The sequence below is a fragment of the Aptenodytes patagonicus genome, chromosome 4, assembly GCF_965638725.1.
Source record: "Aptenodytes patagonicus chromosome 4, bAptPat1.pri.cur, whole genome shotgun sequence".
In the NCBI taxonomy this organism is placed as follows: domain Eukaryota; kingdom Metazoa; phylum Chordata; class Aves; order Sphenisciformes; family Spheniscidae; genus Aptenodytes; species Aptenodytes patagonicus.
Window position 1 is genome coordinate 55,056,966 of NC_134952.1, and position 22,699 is coordinate 55,079,664.

Sequence of the window (22,699 nt, forward strand, 5' to 3'; positions counted from 1 at the left end):
TTTGATTTCTGTCATTTGTTTTTCTTTAACGATAATCTCTACAGTTTAGGGAAGTCCCAGCATATGTGGTTTGGGACTGGAAGATGAAGAGGTCCCTCAACCAATGGCCTAGAAAATTAGGAGAGGGGAAACACGTGCGCATCCCTGCTGGCTGAGGAATTTTGAAAGGGGTGTTCCTTTTGGCAAGAAGAGCTCCCTAGTTGGGGTCACTGTGGAAGTGGAGTCCTTTGTCCATATCCTAATTGCTGGGGGGCGCTGAGAAGTTCATAAGCAGGGCTAATTGCTCGAGCACGTTATCCTCCATCTCTCCTCCTTGAATGAACCCCTGGAAACCTTTTATTGAGATGAAGCTGAGTGTCAGCCTCTTAAAATCTCATGGCTGGCTTTATTGAGGAAAGGTCGGCCCCCACCTGTCAGACAGTCCTGTGATGTCATTTGGGGGATTTTGGTGACCCTCTGCTCAGGCAAGTTGGAAGGAGTGTTGAGCTGACTTTCTCCTGGAAAGGGTGGCAGTGCTGGAGAGGAGACACTGGTGGGATGATCCATGTTTGCTGTAGGGCAAATTGAACAATGGATATAGCTTATCGACACACAGAAAAATTAGGAGGGGCAAATTCTTTGCGGGATGGGAGGAATTTTCTAGCACATCTGTTCTATAAATAATTCACCCCAGTTCTCCGCACATCTCTAAAATGGATGACTCGTGGTTATTTTTCAGTGTCTTGCTTTTTTTTTTTCCTTGTTCGCATATTTAGTTTGAAAGGTCTCTAAAAGAGAAGGAATGTGTTTTACTGGACTTTTTTGGACTTGTGTAAGAAATACAACATACAGACAGAGTAATTTGATTATGCTGGTTTCTTGTAAGCATGTCTGAAAAGCATGGTTTTTTTCGCTTTTAATTTGTCAGTATTTTGGTTTGAGCTATTCTAATACAATGATCTATATAAAGTACATCTGGTCCTTGCTAGAAGTGTGCTGAGCCCCATTTTGCCACCATTGTTATGGGCAGAAACTGAATTTGCCTTTGGCAGAAACAAAAACTCCTGAGAGTGCTAAGAAGGAGCAATTTTGCGGGGAAAGAAAAAGGTGGTCTTAAAACACTTGATTAATATTATTGCTGAATCTGAAAACATTTTATACTAGTGAAGGGAACCAGAAATATGATGCTAGAATACTGTTGTTCCTAATAATCTCTTTCTGAATGGGTGTGAGGTTTTAAAGTCAAGGGTTTTGACTTCTTCCCAAGGCTCCCTAGTGTTTCATGGGCTGCAGAACAATGAATGTGAAATCCAAAAGGGACCCTGTAAATCTATTACAGTGCATGCTGGGCTTGGTTTCACCTTCATTTTTAACATCACAACTTGGTTTATTTTCAGTGGGAACTAAGGTCTAGGTGAGAAACAGGGGAATTACTTCAGTACATAAATTTTTTAATTGACTTTCTCTAGCTGACAGAGAGAAAGCAAGAGGAATTCTGCACATACGAGATCCTGCCTTGAAATCCTAAACCCACTGGAGGTGATGGCAAAACTAACAACGCTTGCAGTAAAGCCAGGATTTCGTTCTCTAGCTTCAGGATTTTTAAGGGGGTGAAGATTTGAGATCATGTCCTGTATTAAAAATGTACAAACAGTTTGCAGAAATCACTGATTCTCTCCTGAAACATAGCCAGCTTTGGAATTGAATCTGCTCAATTTAATAACTCACGTCAACAGTCCTGATGAGGGTAAAACTGAAGAAGTATGGTTGTTTTTATCCTGAGTATATCACATCCTACTGAAACTGCAGCCGGCAGGATGTAGAATAAATTACGAAGTGCTAATTCAGTTATTTTTGTATTTAACTCTTCCTCTTTTGGATACTTTTTCATGGATATCCGATGCCCTTCTTTAAGTGTAGCTTCCCGGGTTTGTTGATTTATGACAGTTATTTTCATATAAGAAATTCTGTTGCTGAGTAACAAAAACATGTAGTTGATTGTACAAGAAAATACTTCTTTCTCTCAGAGTATATTCTGGACTTTCTGAACATAAATTTATTAACCTCATTCTTTCAAGTAGTTATTAAAAGGTTCGTTCTTGCTTGTTTTGAGGTTAGGTGGGTAACATTTAGTACAGAAGTAATGTGTATAGCCTACCAACACTTCCACAATCTCTAGGCTTGATGTTGAGCTATCGTTTTTCTCATGTTAGGAGTCAGGGTTTTAAACTTGAGTTTTAAGGCAACTTCCAAGATAAAACTAACAGAAAGTACCCATGACGTTTTCCCCACAATAATACTCGCTCTTACTTTTCTTGATACAACCCAGCAGCTGGAATGCATGCCTTGCAGCTCAGCTCCTAAAGAGGATCCTACTACCGTAGCTCACTGTCAATTTGGCAAACATTAGTCATAGTTGCAGCTGAATTTCCGATTGGCATTCTTGGGTTTGTGCCATCTGTGTTACGTGTCATTTTTCTCAGTGAACAAAGTAGGCGTTGTAGATATGTGGACCTGCAAGTGCAGTATTCTAAATAAATAATTTTTGAGTAAGATTAGTTAATTACTTATAACCTAACTATGGTATATTTTACAGAAGAAAATTATTGAAACTGATACATTTTCTGATGTCACACATATTTAAGCATTTACATTGATTTTCTGCTGAATGTATTATTAAATCTTTTAATTGTGTTTCCTTGGGCATGGTGGTAACTTAGGGCAAAAAACATGAACTCTGTGTTGGGGCAAATCAACTGGCCTTTTTTGAAGGATTTTTCCGCAGCCCGGGCATGGCGATCAGCCCGGTTCTTTAGCTCACAGAGATGGTACTTCTGTCCACCACCTTTAGTCCAAGAGGAAGCTACTTCGGAAAGGAAAGCAGCGTAGAAATATAAATTATTACATGTAGGGAAGTGTGTGAATGTCTACAGTCATCACATCCATCCTTAAAAACTGGTTTTACCCTTTTCCTTCTCCATCTGGCTGCAACTCAGTGATACTGGTTGGTTTATCCAGTACGGTCCCCACCCAGGAAAGGGCTTTAGAAAATCCTTGCTCTATTGCGGAGTTGAGTAGGGAACTAATTTAGCAGTGGTGCATTAAAAGAACAGCAATAAGAAATACAAGTTGGGAGGGAGTAATTTCAGATGACTTGATAGGAAAATAATACTCCCTGTGCTTATTTACAGAGTATCCAAACACTTTTTCTTATTCCTTAGTTAAGGTTGATCAGACCAATAGTCTGTAGCACGGAAACAACCTCTTATTTGTCAGAGACTTGACCACCAACACATTCTTTAAGAATTCTGCTATTTTATAGAAGAAAGCTGACTTCTTATATTTTTTTTACCTTATATTTGGCATTTATTCCCTTACATATTCTGATGGAAAATGTTGCACAATTCATGCATTTAGTTATGTTAACAGTATTTATAGTGAGTTACAGTACATTACACTAATGAAGAAGTTTAATTTTACATCTTTACCTAGCTATAAAATAAACTATTTTATACAAATGAAAAGTTGAAAGCTTAGGAAAATATTTTTCTTTCTCTCTGAAATTACACAGCATCTCAGCTTGAAACGCATATTTGCTGTAGGCCCCTTGTTCTTATGACTTGGAGTATTTTTAAAGATTGACTGGAGCTGAAAGAAATGAAATCTCAGCTGGATGACAATTTCCATCTCTTTAAAATAGCTAAAAAGAAGAAAAGGGAAAGAAAAATCTAATTTTGATTTTTTTAATTCATATCGATGAGCGTAGCCACTTCCTTGCAATTTCATGTGAGGTCTCTAGAAGACCCACGCTATTGTATTTTGTTGGAATTAGTTGTAACTTCTCATTGACTTTTGCTAAAGTCAAGGTTTCTAATTCAATTTTAGTGGGCTAATGGAAGCTTGGTGAACTTCAGGTGGGATCTCAGTTGAAATAAGTAGACGGCAGCCTCTGTTCTCTTATTTGGGTCTTCTCTAAAAAGTGTACCAAAACCAAAAAACTTGATCAAGGAAGAGAAGGCAGTTGCCATGTCAGCTGGTGACTTGGCAAGCAACGCGTTGCATCAGAGGACTATTGCCTGTCTCCAGCTTTCATTCTTACATTGTTTATATGGACATTGTCATATTGATAGTAGCAGTATTTCCAATTTTCAAAAATTTCATTTTCACAGTGATTTGTTCAGTGTAACTAACTCTTTGTTCCACCAATTCAGAGCCCTCATGGGTTATTTATTTACGTATTTCTTGTTTATATATAAATACATATTTTATGTATATAATATAGAAATAATATAAATATAAAAATGTATTTATTTATTCATTATTTATTTCCTTCAGAAAATCGCTACCAGCTTGAACTGAACTGGCCAAAGACTGTGGGTGCATGGCTTGCCTTCTCCCAGTGCTTTTGCCCACATTTTCTTTTCCTGGTGTCCTTATTCCTAGGAATCCCTCTTGGGTGTTTGTACGTTGAACAACAGGCAAAAGAATCACTGGAAAATACAGCACTGTTTGGTCTGCCGTTTTCCTCAGAACAAGCAAGTTACTGTAGAACTGGTTTTATCATGTCAGGATTATTAGAGTGTGTGGTTAGGCAGATATCCTCTAGCTGTCTCTCCTTTCTGTATTTTGTTATCCTGAGTTGTATTTGGGGTTTCAGGCTGTTCAGGACAATCTGGATGAAGCAGGGGAAGAAGGAATGCCTTGCAGATGGTATTCTTATGCCAGTCCTGTACCAATGATTTTCATCTGCAAACCAGAAATGTTTTTAAAAGAACATTATTAGGCTCTTTAGGAAGGACAGGCAGGGGAGACGAGGAGGGGGTGTCGCCCTCTATGTCAATGACCAGCTGGAGTGCATGGAGCTCTGCCTGGGGATGGATGAGGAGCTGACCCAGAGCTTGTGGGTCAGGATTAAAGGGAAGGCAGGGACAGGTGACATTACGGTGGGAGTCTGCTACAGGCCACCTGACCAGGAAGACCCAAGCGGATGAGGCCCTCTATAGACAAATAGGAGCAGCCTCATGCTCACAAGCCCTGGTCCTCATGGGGGACTTCAACCACCCTGACATCTGTTGGAGGGACAACACGGCAGGGCATAAGCAATCCAGGAGGTTCCTGGAATGCGTCAATGATAGCTTCCTTCTCCAAGTGGTAGAGGAGCCAACAAGGAGAGGTACTATGCTGGACCTTGTTCTCACCAACAAGGAGGGGCTGGTGGGGAATGTGAAGCTCAAGGGCAGCCTGGGTTGCAGTGACCACAAAATGGTGGAGTTCAAGATCCTTAGGGCACCGAGGAGGGCGCACAGCAAGCTCGCTACCCTGGCCTTCAGGAGAGCAGACTTTGGCCTCTTCAGGGATCTGCTTGGCAGAGTGCCACGGGACAAAGCCCTGGAGGGAAGAGGGGCCCAAGAAAGCTGGGTAATATTCAAGGATCACCTCCTCCAAGCTCAGGAGCGATGCATCCCAACAAAGAGGAAGTCAGGCAAAAACGCCAGGAGGCCTGCATGGATGAACAAGGAGCTCCTGGACAAACTCAAACACAAAAAGGAAGCCTACAGAGGGTGGAAGCAAGGACAGGTAGCCTGGGAGGAATACAGAGAAATTGTCCGAGCAGCCAGGGATCAGGTTAGGAAAGCTAAAGCCCTGATAGAATTAAATCTGGCCAGGGACATCAAGGGCAACAAGAAAACGATTCTACAGGTATGTCAGGGATAAAAGGAAGACGAGGGAAAATGTGGGCCAACTTTGGAACGAAACGGGGGACCTGGTTACCCAGGATACAGAGAAAGTGGAGGTACTCAATGACTTTTTCACCTCGGTCTTCACTGGCAAGTGCTCGAGCCTCACCACCCAAGCCGCAGAAGGCAAAGGCAAGGACTGGGAGAATGAAGACCTGCCCACTGTGGGAGAAGATCAGGTTTGAGACCATCTAAGGCACATGAAGGTGCACAAGTCCATGGGACCCGATGAGATCCATCCACGGGTCCTGAAGGAACTGGCAGATGAAGTTGCTAAGCCACTATCCATCATATTTGAGAAGTCGTGGCAGTCCGGTGAAGTTCCCACTGACTGGAAAAGGGGAAACATAACTGCCATTTTTGAAAAGGGAAAAAAGGAAGACCCGGGGAACTACAGGCCAGTCAGTCTCACCTCTGTGCCTGGGAAGATCATGGAACAGATCCTCCTGGAAGCTATGCTAAGGCACATGGAGGACAGGGAGGTGATTCGAAACAGCCAGCATGGCTTCACCAAGGGCAAGTCCTGCCAGACCAACCTAGTGGCCTTCTATGATGGAGTGACTACATCAGTGGACATGGGAAGGGCTACAGATGTCGTCTATCTGGACTTCTGTAAGGCCTTTGACGTGGTCCCCCACAACATCCTTCTCTCTAAACTGGAGAGGTATGGATTGGATGGGTGGACTGTCCGGTGGATGAGGAATTGGTTAGATGGTCGCATCCAGAGGGTAGTGGTCAACGGCTCAATGTCCAGATGGAGATTGGTGATGTGTGGCGTCCCGCAGGGGTCCGTGTTGGGACCAGTACTGTTTAAAATCTTCATCAATGACATAGACAGTGGGAACGGGCGCACCCTCAGCAAGTTTGCAGATGACACCAAGCTGAGTGGTGTGGTCGACATGCCAGAGGGATGGGATGCCACCCAGAGGGACCTGGACAAGCTGGAGAAGTGGGCCTGTGTGAACCTCATGAGGTTCAACAAGGCCAAGTGCAAGGTCCTGCACCTGAGTCGGGGCAACCCCCGGTATCACTACAGGCTGGGGGATGAAGGGATTGAGAGCAGCCCTGCCGAGAAGGACTTGGGGGTACTGGTGGATGAAAAGCTGGACACGACCCGGCAATGTGCGCTCGCAGCCCAGAAGGCCAATCGTATCCTGGGCTGCATCAAAAGAAGCGTGGCCAGCAGGTTGAGGGAGGTGATTCTGCCCCTCTACTCTGCTCTGCTGAGACCCCACCTGGAGTCCTGCGTCCAGCTCTGGAGCCCTCAGCATAAGAAAGACACAGACCTGTTGGAGCGGGTCCAGAGGAGGGCCACGAAAATGATCAGGTGGATGGAACGCCTCTCCTATGAAGAAAGGCTGAGAGAGTTGGGGTTGTTCAGCCTAGAGAAGAGAAGGCTTTGGGGAGACCTTCTTGCAGCCTATCAGTACTTAAAGGGGGCTTATAAGAAAGATGGCAGCAAACCTTTTAGCAGGGCCTGTTGCGACAGGACAAGGGGGAATGGCTTTAAACTAGTGGGGGTTAGATTTAGACTAGATATAAGGAAGACATTTTTTACGCTGAGGGTGGTGAAGCACTGGCAGAGGTTGCCCAGAGAGGTGGTGGATGCCCCATCCCTGGAAACATTCCAGGTCAGGTTGGACGGGGCTTTGAGCAACCTGATCTAGTTGAAGATGTCCCTGCCCATGGCAGGGGGGGTTGGACTAGATGACCTTTAGAGGTCCCTTCCAACCCAAACTGTTCTATGATTCTATGATTATTATTCACATCAATGATTTCCAGACGGCAAGGTGCATCACGGAGCAACTGGGATAAGGTCACATAGGTAGTCGTCACTTTGGCAAGATCTACTTTTGGTTTCTGCGTGTCATAACGTCACTTTTATGTTATGGTGTTTTGCAAGGTGCTTGAATGCAGACTTGCTCTTTTTTTGTCTCCACGATAAAGCTAGGAGAAAGCACGTTCAAATTTTTTTAATCGTTTTAATGGCAATGGCTATTCATTTTAAGAGAACAGAGTCTGTGTGTCCCACTGAAGGCAAAAGGATTTGTCTAGGGAAGGGCACAAGGCCATTTCAGGAGCATGAAGAATTGCAGGTCCAGGAAAACACCTTCTTGAGGAATACGGTCCTGTTAATTCAGTTGCTGAGATGAGTCACCCATATAAATCTATCAGACCCTCTTTGGAGAGTGGTCTCTTTACTCTATATTTATTTATGGGAAGAGAACCTCTCTCTCTCTTAATCTCTGTGTCATTGTCTTTAGGTCATTACTACCGTATGATGAAACTGAATATTTTTATTGAATCTATTGTGTAGTGCCAGTGGACCTGAATAGGAGAAATGATACTGGAGAGAACATAAAAGGAGTTTCTTTTCTTTTTAGATGGGCATAAGGGAGTTCAATATTACCAGAAAAACTGCTTTGAACAATGCTGATAAAGAAGAGGTTTAATGAGGCTGGGGCTGTTTGCGGAAAATTAGTCTGCATTAGGGTAATATTCCTTCAGGGAGCATTTATAATGCCTGCAGGAATGTGGGGGGCACGGATCGGATTCCGGCACAACCTTGCAAGCTTTCAGCTGCCGACACGCGGTGCACCTGCGTGTTCCTCTGTCTGACCTCAGAGCAGGCTTGAAAAGCTCTGGCATCTGGAAGTGCGAGGAAAGATCAGGTTTTTAGTTTTTGTGACAAAAAAAAAAGAAATTTCCATCTTTTTCTTGATGCTTAGAATGCCTTATATTTTACATCTTTTTCCAGGATACTGGGAACTATTTTGTGGGTATGCTTTTTAGTGGTTTGGGGTTTTTTTGGTTTTGTTTTTTTTTTTCTTTTAATTTTATTAAACTAGTATCTTAAAGATCTCATAGAGATATGTCCAAAAAGATGAATAGTATTCAGTAAAAAATTTGATTAGTTGGCAAGACTCGAGAAAATAATTTCATACTCTGTTGCTTATCTCAGTAAGAATGTTCTTCTTAGCAAGTGCAGATTCAGGCATGACAGCTTTGGCATTTATCTCATTCACAGAGGTCTGGGATAGCATCTCATTTTCGAATTGTAGCGATGTGGAGATAAAATGTAAATACTGCTCTACAAGGATTGCCACTTCATAATGTTATACTTCAAAACTGGTATCTGCGGTAGTAACTTGCAAATTGTAAGTGCATGTAATTTGCATCACTTGGAATTAACTGTTTTGTAATTACACTTTGATTTGTGTTTCTTTATCAGACATCACGGAGTAGTTAAGCTATGCTGCTTATGAACTTCCATGTCAGTAATTTCGCGGTATAAAATTGTGCTTATTAAATGCACAGATTTTCCTTTTTGGAATTTAAAAGTAGCTCACTTTGGCATCTGTAGCTTATTTCTTGCAATCTACTTAATTGAGTAGCTTCTCTGTTTATCTTAAAATGTAGATAAATGGCTTTCAGAGCAGTGTTTATAGCTTAATAGTTCCTGAAATAAGAGTCAACATTATCTCCTAGACTCTACCAGTCATAACTAATGATCCCTCTGCTTACACTGTTGAGCAAGTCAGGAGACACTGAACTCTGCAGAGAGCAAGGGCCCTGTGCAGTGGGAGGATAGTTTGTATGTCATGGCGCCTAGTAGACAAGGCTTTCATGGCTCAGTAGTGTTAATTGGGAACTGAAATTTGTCCTCGGCCACCTCTAACCTCCTATCACTGAACTACTCTTCTACGAATATGGACGCAGACCCGAGGGTGAGTTGACAGCAGGCAGTAGTCTTGCTTCCCTCATCATTTAAAGTAAATAATATCAGTTTACTCTTATATTTGCTTCAGTTTTGCCCATCAGAGCACATTTTACAACATGAAATCCCTGCAGAAATTGGGGATATTTTTAATGTTCCAAACATCACTGGCAGCCGGCCTAACGGAGGCATTGTGTTGAGGGCTGAAAGAGGATGAGAAAACAATTAGGCAGCTGGCAATTACTTCATTTTGTCCTAGGGCTTTTTTTATGACATTTTAATGTATTAATGAAAGTAAGATGCCTTTTTTATATTTTCCTGACAAGTCCTTTGGCTTGGTTCCTGAATGGAGAGTGGTAGGCTTTCCTTTGTAATAGGGTTAAGTGCACATTTCAGGGAGAGGGGAAAGAAAGAAAAAAGGAGTAGATTTACCACTCATGAGAAATGCTATATTATTATTACTTTGGGAACAAAAGCTGCTTGTTTATCCATGAAATTTAAATAACATGGGGAGCAACAATGCCTCATGGCGTTAAGCATTAATGTTCTTCTATACTTCCATCAACTTGTTCATATGATCTTTTACCTGAGGTTTTTTAACTTGCAAGAAAGAGCATTTATTGGAAATTGCAAATATAGGTGTTGTGAGATGGATATTGGCCTTGAAGAATTTCAGCCAGGAGAAGGTTCTGGTTTCAAATAGGCAATCCAACAGCCAGCTTTTTCTGGCTTTAGGTGAATTTTAGCTAGTGATATACAAAGCAGACTCCGTACCTAATTCCTATGTCTCCACAGCCATCTAGTCCACTGTTTTGAAAAGCTAATTAAATGTAAACATTTTTCTGGGTGACCGGTTGTAAAAGGAACTGTATATGAAAGCTGTTCCTACTTAAAGAAACTTATATCAGTCTTGTTTATGCTTCAGCTTCCATGTTTTCCATTGTTCTTCTGAGCTTTCACCTTATCTTAAAAGTAGGTTTTGAGCTTTGTATTGGCTGGAGAACAGCAGGCTGGTACAGAGCGCAGTCTGGGTAACACCACATACAGTGTAAAGGCCACATTATACAAAGAAAGCAAATTCAAAACACTACTTACAGCTCTGAAGATGTTTTTATTGGACGTTCCCATGAACGGACTACAAGAGACACAAGGTAGAATAAGCAGGGTGCCCTCGGAGAGATAAAGAGGAGAAATGTGATGGCTGCCAGGAGCACCACCATGCAGTTCAAGCAGTTTCTAGCCGGACCATGTTACAGCACTGCATTGGCGGAAGATTGCATGTCATGTATCTTTTCCACGTGGTACGCATGGTCTTGTTAGTATGTACCAGTAGCTCTCTAAAGTAGGGATGCAGCAGGAACAGACCAAACAGTATGGAGGAGGAAAAATTCAACCGTTGCCTTTGTTAGTACCGAATAGCTTTAAAAAAGCATGTGTAAGGCTCCAAAAAAGGAAATAAGTATTTGCGAAGACAATAGGCACAAATTTTTTGAAAGAGAAAACTGGAGGCAACTTTTTAATTTTGATATTGATGTTGTATAAAGTCTTGTTTCTTGCCTTTTCCTCTGTAGATCAAATCAAATATCGAGATACCTGTCTTTGGTTATTTCACTAGGAATCATACTGGTTTCACTCAGCATCCTGAAGAGTCAGCCCTTCTGTACGAAATCAGTTGAAAGTTCGTATAGTTCCAGATCAGTTTTGAGCATTTTCTCATAGGAATATAGCTCTTCAAAAACATACATTTTTCTTAAACATAAAATATTTCTTTGGAAATAATCCCATTGGTAAACAACAGCAGCAATAAACCTTCCAAAAAGGAATAGGATATATAATTTTGAATGTGCAGATATCTCTTATTTTCACTGCCAGTTTCCAAAGGTGGAATTAGATTAGGTAATGATGGAGCAGAAACTGAAGTATCATTTTGTCGAGAAAAGCCTTTAAAGTACAAAATGCTGTGATCGTGTTCTAACTGCAACGCCTGATGTTTACAGCTTAATACCAGAAAGAAAAAAAAGCTGATTAGTAACAGTAGCTATAGGTCATCTCTAACAGTTACATACTAGCATGGAAATGATAGATGTTATGTGAAGGGGGGTGATATATTAAATATATCTGGAATAAATGTCAATTACCAGATTAGTTTTCCTTGCATCAAAGTTACAAGCTAACTAAATTATTTCAAGGACGTGAAATAATAATCTGTGGGTTTTTTTAAAAATAATATTCTTTTGTTATATACCTGCTCGGATCACAATTACATGGATTTTTTTAACAGTGCTTACTCAACTGGTAGGATAAATATCAGGGTAATTAATTACTCTCAATGATTGTGTTTCTACCTTGGGGTGAACTTCTTGCTATCTTTCCATTAAGGGACCAGATTTTGCCCTTCTTTGTGTATAGTTTTTATTAAGTTTCCTATCTTTTTTTGTGACATGCTATGATAAAACCTGGTATACTGGTAGCAACTTGATGACCTCTATGGTGGCCCTTTCTCTGAAAAAAAACCCACAAATTGCGGGTTGTATGCCATCTCTTTTAATAGTCTGTTCTCTATCAGCGTTTTTTGTTTTGCCTACAAAGTAAACAGAAAGAAACTTAAAAAACATTGAAACCTTCTCGTGATTGTGCTCTTTGGAAAACATGTACTGAGTTGGATAAATGAGAGCCAGGCTGCTGTGGTGTATCCCGTGTCGCAAGTAGACCCACTTTAAAGGGAGGCAGGGAGCAAAAGGCTCCAGCTCCAGTGTGCATTTCACATACTGACCTTGGAAGCCGCTGTTAACCATCTGGAAATAGTTACAAAATCTGTATTGCTCAGAATCTTTATTTTATTTGTAATTCCAGGATTTTCTTTTTTCCTCCACCTTTCTACTGTCATATCCTATGTAGCCTGAATAGTGCTTTGCGCCTGGCTGAAATAATATTGTTTGCCAGCTTACAATCAAAGGGAGTACAGAGAAAAACAGCTGAGCCGTATTAGGCAGAGGCAGTCTGGACTACATTTCTTTACTGATGAATAACACGCCACAGGTGCAGGATTAGCCCAGCGTACGGTGCCGTGTTTGCTTAGCGGAGCCCCCCGAGTCGCCCTCTGCCTCCTCACATGACTCTCATCTTCGGGGGATCTGGCAGCGATGTAGCAAGCCCGCGGAAACCCAGCGTAAGTAGAAGGCTTAGCTTTTCAGCTCACAGAGCACTTGCTTTTTTTTTCTTTTATCTTTTTTCCCTTTTTCTTCTTTTTTACTTTTTTCTTTCTTTTTTTTTTAATTTTTTTTAAAGCCTGGTTTGAGCAGAACACTAAAGAGATTTTGAAAAAAAAAAAACCCAAAAACCAATGAGGTTCAGTGGGTTTTGCGGAAAGGTCAAAGAGGGAAATGCATGACTGAAAAAAAAGCAGCATCGCTGTCGTGCTGGCGAGATGCAGGGCTGCCCTGCAGGGCAGCGGGGAGCTGGCTGCTCGTGACGCGCCCCGTCTTGTGTTTGAAGCTTCAATTCTTGCGGGGGGGGACGACGACGACACACAACGTAGTGGAGGTTTCCTATTCATTCGCTTGGACTGTGGGTCAGAGTTTGTACAGTGTCAGGGGTCTGCTGCAAACCTTAAGGTGTGCTTTCGTTAGTTTAGTTTTAAGGAGAGAGGTGGTAGATTTACAGAGAAAATACCGCAGATAAAACAAAAGATTTCCTGTTCTCTTTTTTTGGTGAGGAACAAGGAAAAAAAAGAGATTTTTAGAAGACCTGGTAATTGGCATTCAGCCTGACAATGAATTTAAAAGGGTGCTTCTCTTTTTCTCCTGCTTTTATATTAATCTTTGGGTTTGAAGTCAATTTAAAAATAAATGTTTTGGCAATAATAGATCAATTTTGATGCCAGGTTTGCGTTTTGAGGATGAATTGCAGAGCTGGGACTGGTTTTAGTCTTAGCAATAGACACCTTTCTGTCTAATTTTAAAGGTACTTTGGCAATATATAGTGCATGTGTATGTCAATAATGCCTATTAAAATGCTGCATCTGTTCTAGACATTTTAAACACTAGTTAATTGGAAAAATAGCCAAATAATAAAAACAAATGTACTGTCTCTCCTAAAACTTTTCATCACTGTTCATATATGGCTGGTGCTGAAAAAAAAAGTTTTACATTTGACCAGAATTGTTTCTTGCTTCATACTCTGTAGAGAAAGTCTAAGGAGAGAAAGGTGGTCACGCAGCTCTTGAAAACTTCTGGTCAAGGAGAAGAGCACGTGGGATAAAAGTTTTAAGGGTGTTTGCAATTCACTTTTCTTTCTTAGGCTTTGAGGTGCTTTATGAAGTGTGGTTAGGAAGATGTATCCCTATGACATTGGAAAAAACCAAAGCAAGCAAACCCGGTGGGGCTGACGGCTGGTTCCTCCTCTTCCAGAGACCCAAGTGTGTGGACGAGCGTGGCAGCCTGCCAGCGGGGACCGGTTGGTGGTTTTGGCGGCAGTGTCATCAGGCACGTGTGGCATGTGCCTCCTTCCCGCCCAGACACAAGCTCAGCAGATGCTCTGAAGCATTCAGACAGGGAAATGCTTTTAGGCTGCTCAAACACATCAGGAAAACCATAGAGCTTATGTCTGCGGTCAAAATTGATTATTGTTGTTCCATGCATGCAATTAATTTTGGTTTGCAATAGAGATGCTTTCCTCCCCCTTTAAATGGATTTATTTGTTTTCTGTCAAAGTGAATAAGTCAATGATACTTTCTGTTGCATTTGGCCACGTTTGCAGAAGATAAGATTTGTGCCTCAGCCCTCCTTCGTGAACACAAAGATCTTCTTCATCGCTTACAGTTTCTACACATGCAGTTGAAATCCCTACTCAGCGTGTGTGGTGAGGCCAACAGTAGCGGCAGTCAGTTCAATTCAGTCCCTGCCTTGGCAGCTGAACAGGGCAAGAATTTATACTGTCACTTGCTCAATTACTTAAAGCACTGCTTGGCCTGGTGACCTGGCAGGGTGGCATCTGCCTCCGGGAAGAAAAATTCTTGCAGATCCTTGAGTGCTTCATTCAACAACAGTTAGTTGCTGAGTGTGTCATAAACACACAGGATTTAGGGATGCCGATGGCATCCGCCCATGAAAAATTATCAAAATATACTAGTGATTTTTTTAGACACTAAATAATCTGTCCTTCTGAGGGATAGACAGGCACTTGAGGAAAAGTGGGGAGGGGTGTTGGTAGGAAGCATCATCAACCCCATGATTTGGGAAGCATTTGTGATAAGCAAATCAATAAACCAAATTTAAAGAAAGTTCTATATGTACGGCCATAAAATTTTAAAAAAGCCATTAAAAATATATCATGCTTATTCCGTAAGATAGCTATATGACAGTTTTGGTTTTGTGATGTCTACATTATTTAATTTATTTGTATGAGAAGTGAGAGGGAACAACTCCAATGTAGTAGGATCGAGAAAGGAGTTTGTGATTTATGAAGTAGGTTGCTCTTTAGGCTGAGCTGGGGATATGTCACATCTGCTCCTGAACAGCCAAACCCAGTCAGTTAGAAGGGCAGTGGCACCTCTGAATAAAGTTGGCGCTATCTTCTGCAAGCATGGCATGTGCGCATGCTAGTTATACTTTAATATACAGGTGCAGGCTTTGATGTTGGGGTGAGAATGGCTAGCTGATATTTTTATCTTCCAGGCACTATTTTTGTCTTGACTACTGGCATGCTGCTCTTGGGTTTCTTTTCACTGGAAAAGGGAACAGGAGTGACAATGATTTATTAAACATCTAAGAGAGCCACAGGGTCAAAGCTGTCTGTTGCTGTTTCTTTTAAATGCCATTGTCTGAATGCCTCAATCTAAGTGTCATCTGAAATGATAATAAGTAAAAATCTACAGCTTGCCCATTGCTATCTTTGATGCTTTCCTAAAGATCAGATAGCAAAGCATAGTTTAGTAGTAATGGTATCACATTGCATTGCTTCCCGTCTGTATTTTTTTTTCCCCCTGTTGCTACTGTTCAGGACAGTTTTCAAGATTGCTTGTAGTGATGTTTGCATAATCTCCTGATGGTGGCATATTTGGTGTTTGCTGCTTGGAGCTGCAAGTGTACGTGGGGACTTGCAGCTTAAAAGCAGAAATAGCTAGCTTTGGATGTTAACGGCAACCTTCCTATCTTTCTTTACATAAAAATTTTCTAAATGAAGAGTGCGGCACCGACTCTGCTGTTTGTAGCTTAATATGCAGACTGCTTGTTTCACATCTTTGTACCTGAGCTTCCATTCCCTGTTTTGATCAGGTGATGCTCATAGATGGGAGATGGGGTTTCACAGCTGAGCCTTGGCTGGCATAGTTTTATGAGTTTTGATTACATTTAGCTAGACGTTTTCCCAAGAGGCTGTTGAGGAAGAGATGAAAAAGCTCAGGTACATAAAAGTGATGAGAGAGAAAAACAACCTCTTTCAAAGAAAATGCTTCAGCAATTTCACTGAAATAGTTAATTTTGTTTTCTGTGATAAGGAATATTTTAAGTTCGATAAAGACATGAGACTATCCTTTAATATGCCTTTGTACACTGTATGTATTCAGTAGCTTATTTTCTGTCTGAAGCTATCGTGTAAAGTAAATGTAGGCACCCAACATGAACCAAATTGATAAATGAAGCGATATGTAAAGTAATACCACCATGCAAAACTTAGATTTCTGCATGTTGTCTCACAACACTAGGTTAGTGTGCCTTTGAAATAAATATCCCTTTCTAATTATTTTGTGGTACCTTAAATACTAATACTTTGGGGAGATCAGAAGAGGTCTGATCTAGCTGCACCTGCATCTCCTCTTTTTTTTTTGTGGTTTTGGGTTTGTTTTTTTTTTTCCCTTCTCAAGTGATGCTCTGTTATGACTCAAAATCCTGCTGGGGATGAAGTCAGAAGAACCAGTCATTCTCAGATCAGACCTTGGATCTCACCTTAGTATTCCTGAAATACTTGCATCTCACTGTTCCAGTTTCATTATACTTGTTATCCTCATACATGCATCAAACAGTATTGCTTTTACACAAATGTTTGCAAAACGTTTGTTCCTTTTGAATTGTAGAAGAACACACAATTCAGAAAAGAATAGTGGTAGCTCCAACACATTTTACCTTTGCTGTGTAAAATGTGGCTCTTGAAAAGGGATCAGAAATAAAGAAAATATGTTGATATCTTAATAAGGATTATATGAAATACCTTTTCATTCATCTTTGCAAATATTAAAAACTTACTTACATTTTAAAAGCTTTTCTTTGTCATGGAACATTTATAGATGGAACCAAAGGATTGTGGAAGGTAGAATTAAGTGAGAGATTTGACAGAGCTGGGGAAATTCTTTCTTAATGGGGAATTACAGTGGGTAAGGGTAGACTTTACTGACTCCAAGCCGGCAGGCTCAAACCCTTTGCATGTACTTTCCTTTGGAAATTTAAAGAAGTCTTTCTTTTGTGCTTTTTTTTCTATTCTGTTGGTATGCTATCTCATGCTATGAAAAACGTGCCAACCAATTCTCATTTTCTTCCAAATGAAAAATGTCAAAGATTAACTGTGGATAGCAGAAATGAGAGGAAACCAGGAAAAAGTAACACTCAATCAAACTGTGATGTAATGGTGGGCAGCAAATTACATGTGCATTTTCCATGGGCTACGACACCAACAAAGCCTTTGCGTTTTTAAGTTGCAGGTAGTATCGTATGAGTATTAATTTGAAAGGTCTTGTCTCAGTGGCTTTGTCACAGCTTGTTACATTCCGTGCTGAACTTAACTGATTTAGCTAATAATGTCATGTGTGATTAGGACGGTTTAAACAGACTTATTGGAGAAAGGTGCTTATCCTTTTCAAATCAAATGCAAAAGCAATTTCTGAAAAATAAATACATTATTTAAAGCAGTGCCATATACACATAGCTATATTGGCACTCAGTAGCAATTCTATGAATATGGGCAGAAACAGTTTTTAAGAAAACTACCTTGACAGATATTTAAAATCACATCAGATTATAAACCTTATTTATTTGCATCATAAATAGAAGCAAAACCACGCCAAATTTTGAAATATACAGATGAGAAGGAACAGTGTGTAGGTTCTACGTACTTTGGTGTACAGGAAATCCAGCATAGGTGGGAAGTGAAGCAAATCATACATGATAAGCCCAACAATGCCACAATTTTTTTTAGTATGCCAATTTATTACAGTGGATGTGTATCAGGGTACAGCTATTTTCAAACACCATTTGATACGAAACTCAGTTTGGGCTCACTAGTGCAATACAGTCACACACTGAAAAGGAAAGCACGTTGTTTTCATTTTTCTGATGTTTTTATGCCAGATTTTGTTTTCTGAGGTTTTGGATCAAAAATATGCAGGTCTTGGCACCTGACCTTTCCTTGAGTTTTATGGTAGCCTTGAAGATCCAGCAAAGGGAAACTATCATGATCCATTTTTCCTTCTCTGTTATATGATTGTCACCAATAAAAAGTGTTTTACTGTTACCTGTTGACTGTTTTACACAGTAGATCAGGCTGAGTTAAGAGGTGTAATTTATTTCAACTTCTTTAACTGTGCTGTGTTTTCATTGCTGACTATTTGCCAAAAAATATCCCATGGAAATTCTTTTATCTGATGACTGTAAAGTACAGTGAGTTAGCAGTTAGTTATTTCCCTTTCTCTTAAAACAATCATGTCAATGGTATAACCCTGGCCTGGTGGGAAGTCATCAGGCTGTAGTTTATGATATAGCATAGGAAACTCTAGCAGGGTGTTGCATAATAGTTTCATATTTAATTAAAAGTATGACTTGAGGAAAAGCACACTAACTGTATAGGCTAGTGCAGAGTATAGACAAAGTAACCTTGTGATTTAAAATTTCCATCCAACAGTTTTATCAAGCTGACTGCTTTTCTTTTGAGGTTTGGGTGGTTTGTTTTTTTTTAATTACTGTTCAGACACTTTTGTATGACGGTACTTAATTTCCAGTCGAAAGCAGCAGTTGAAACAGCCATTCCATGATGTGCAAAGCTTCCTAGGTCTGTACCTTCTCTGAAGCAGTAAGCATCACTCCCCATCAGTGGGTGCTGTTGCTAGCCAAACACTGTTATTGGCCTGGAAAAATGTGAATGGATGGTACTGCATTAATCTGAGGCTTCAAATACCCTATGTAGAAAGAGGAGTGAGCACAGCACTCTCTTTTTTTTTCCTTAACAGACTTGTTTGTGGCCCTTAGCATCTGTTTCGGGAAGGAGTAAGTCTGACTTTTACTCCTGACAAACCCATGCAAGGGCATGGAAGTTCTGCTTTTTCACTGCATAGACAGCACATAAATCACACAGCTGTGGCACAGAAATCAATCTGTTAAGATAACTATTGCTAATTATGCATCCCCTGGGAACAGGATGGCTTAAGATTTGGACTACAGAATATGGAGTAACAGAATACAGAGCTTTTCATCTCCTACATCACCAGACTTGTTGAATCAGAGCAGTGCCCAAAAGTCATTACCATCTGATGGCTGTGGGCCGGTGTGAAATGAGTTATTGGGCTTTATCCAGATTCTAGCGGAGAAATTCCTGTCCAAATCACATAACTATGGCTACAGTTGGCAGGGGCTGCAGTACTAATTGGCAGCCACAGCAGAGAGCTTGAGGACTGAATGTACACTGAGATGGGCTCTCTAGATCAAATTTTTTTTGCACCTACATGAGTCAATGCAAAGCTTAAATAGGCGATTTTCCTTTTGTGTGCAAGGTACCACTGTCTACAGACCTGTCAAACCAACATGAAACAGCATTATTTAAAACCAAGATATAATTCATCCTGATGGTTACTTCACTGTGATTGTGGAGTGGGGATTGTGATCACTCTCTATCATTTAAAAAAATGATAGCAAAACAAACTTGAAAACCATGAAAGGGTTTGCCACATGAGAAAGTTAGTATTTAGATGCAAAAGCTCATAGATTACCATGAAGTCTAGGAGGGATGGGAAGCAAAATGGAAGAATATATCTAAGAAGGATTATTTGTTGCCATGGAGGTTAGTAGGGGTTTAGACTAGACATTAGTCATTCTCATGGTCATCCATGATAATGCCTTCATTTTACAGCACTTTATTTTTCTTGTTTTCCTTATCCTGGCTTCTGGATCTTTGTAGATGTGCCTTTCTGTAAAGGAGCTCACATGAAGCAAAGCATGGAGAGACATACTAACACATTTGGAAAAAAAGAACAGTAGCATGCTGCTTCTGAGCACACAGTCCCCATTCTCAGGTAGAGATTCATAACAGAGGCCATCACATCATAATTTTGAGTGGTCCCAGTCCTATAGAGGAAAATATTTCTGAGGAGCAGTACTCCAAAGAGTCATAAAAGCCTTGCTGGCCCCCTGGCTGTCCTTGGGGTGGAAGGTGCTTTGTACATGCTGGTGAATTTTAGTGGAAAAAGAAGGATAAGCTGAGAAAAATCAACTAAATGTGATGCAGGTTTACCAGTCTGATGGTGACCTTCAGGCTGTCAACTGTTTTGATTAATTCCCTGGTGCAGGCAGTAGGTTTCTCAGCAGACTACAATAACCTTATTTCTGATACCACTGTTTTTCTGCAGTTGTCCCAAGCTGTGCTCAGTTCATCAGGGACGGGAAGCTGGCCATAAGCAGACTGCAACAGAATAGGCTACAGAAGAGAAGCAGCCAAATGTAAACAGCCTGAAATCCCTTGCTTTCAGGGCACTTGGACATAGCTCCTTAGGAGAGCTTTCAAAACCCAAAGGGTTTTTTAATCCCTAGACAGAGCCAGGGCTGCATGACCAACATGTGCTTATTACAGTACAGCAGCAAATGCAAGAGGAGTAGGCTGTTCACCATCCCAAACCGTGCATTTCACACCTGAAATCAGGAGGAACTTGTTGCCAAACTGGAAAGCTCTTGTGGGTTTCTTCCTACATGTTACATTTTAGGGAAGGGACTGCTGAAAATCTTTCTGCTCCGAAGTCAAGCGACCTTGTTGAAACTCAACTCTGAGTGGGAGAAGAACATGTTCCACAGTCATCTGCTGGGTGAGACATCTGAATTTCAGAGCTTTATCTGCCCATCTTTTTAGCTAGCAGCTAGGAATCTAAGGCATGAAAGGAACAGGAGAATGACGTGATAAGAGTTTTTCTTTTTAGAAGATAGGAAAGGGCCTGATTGAAAGTATCTTATTCCTACCTCTTTAAATTTTATTTGATTTAATGTATTCAACACTAAACTGCAACGATTTTACACTAGTTTTGACCCTGGGCATTAGCTGAAAGCAAAATCCTAGGCTACATCCCTACTTCAGACTCTTGGAGAGCGTAAATTTCAGTGCCAGCCTATTTGTCTTAAGTTTTCTAAAAAGCAAACTACATCTCTAAATAGCCACCTGTGATGCTTTGATGGTACTTCAAATTTCTGTTTCTAATTCAGCAGCTCCCACCTGTCTTATTTTAACTAAGACTACAACCAGGTCCAGGGATGTAAGCTGCTCTTGTTTATGGCAAGTTCTGCAGAAGCTGTTCATGATCACATCCCTGATGAGTGATGGGCACAGACTGCATTGGAGTATGACTGCCTTATACATTTGTTGAAAAAGGGAATGTCCTACAGTTGTATGTATTACGAGGAAGGTATTTAGCTGTCTGAATTTAACATCTTCAGACACCGTCAAATGTGTAATTAAACTTTTCCTTTTTTTGTGCTAGGCGTAAAATGCTTCTGGTTTTGCACTCCTTGCTGAGGAAAGAACCCTGCTGAAACTGTAGCTAGCTTGTAGAAAGAGCCATGGAAATGATACACAGAGCAAGCTATTTCACTCAGTTGCCTCGTGAGCTAGAAGTTCACTTTGTTACCTCATGAGCTTGAAGTCTGAAAATCCTTGACAGGAATATTAATAGTTGAATATTCCCCATTCAATGGTAATGAAGTAATACAGACAAAAATTGCAAAGAATTTACTTCATCTCTAATCCTGTGACCCAGGGAGCAAACATCTGTTGATACTAATTTGTTGTACACAGACTGCATTTTAAAGTATCATAATTATGAGAAACAAACAGTGCATTTTTTTCTTAATTTAAGCACCTACTGCATCTTAAGGTACAGCTATGAGTACACAAATATACAATGCATCTTGAGTGAACTAATCCATTTAGTTCTAATTTTGCCAAATGTTAGTAAAAACAGAATGGGACTTTGAAATCCAGTTGTGTCATGAATCCAGTTAATACCTTGATGCTGGGCACAAGGGTTACAAGCCCATAGTTTGTATATGTTTTGTAACTAGTTTTCTGGTTTGACTTCAAGAAGAGGTGAGCTAATCAAAAATCCAGTCTGTTTCAGTGGAATCCGTAGGTACTGAACAAAGATCAAGCCTTATGAGTTTATTTCATAGGTGTTATATAGTCTGATATGGTGAATGATTGTCTTCCATGTGTATCACCTTAATATTAATATACCTCTTATGCAAGGAGTATGCAAGGAATGGAAGGGCTATAATGTTCAAAAAGCTAACACTTCTCTAAATGAGCTGTTTTTACGTGCAAAGCCCCACTTTTCCCAGAGCTAAGAAGTTTCAGCTTTTTCCTAGTTCGCTAGGGACAAGCTTGCATGTCTCTTGTTACACTGAAGAAAACTGAAGCCTGTCTGCCAGTTGTTGTCAGTGCCTGTCCATTTGCAGGGCCTTTCTACCAGAGCTGGCCCAGGAGAGGAGGGGTGCGCAGCTGGGAGGCATGACACACACGCTTGTGCTCAGGGCACTGGCTGGTCCCATGCGCCCAGGAGCACAGACTGGACTTCATCAGTCCTCCTAAGGGCTTGGGCTGGTTGAACAGCCCTGCTCTTCCTCCAGCCTTTCATTGCTTCAGGACCTTTCAGCCTGTTCTCGCCTCAGTTCTTGCTTGCCATCCAAGCCCTGAAGTGTAGCTACTTGTTCCCATCACCTCTGCCTGTTTGCCCACTCCATCTCTCTGTAGGGAGCTGAAAAGGATACAGTTTTCTGTCAGCTCCACAATGTATCAGTCCTGATGATGGAGGTTTGGGGAAGATTTTAATTAGAGTCAAAGCAGCAGTTCAGGAGCCAATCAAAATAATAATAATAATGCCAATTGTTTCTAAAGACTTAACAGTAAATCAAGAATTTCAAGCTTGCTTTTCAGCTACTCTGTTGGAGACAGCTGGTCATAAATGACTCTTTAGTAAGATTTCTTACAGGGAAGCAAAAGGAAAGTGAGAAACTGCCAGTTGAAG

General features: G+C 40.8%; 1 protein-coding gene across 1 annotated transcript in view; it reads left to right on the forward strand.

Annotated features, from left to right (window-relative positions):
* Window positions 1-22,699, forward strand: part of BMPR1B (bone morphogenetic protein receptor type 1B) — a 165,261-nt gene that overhangs the window by 108,593 nt on the left and 33,969 nt on the right. The gene's annotated exons all lie outside the window — the stretch shown is intronic.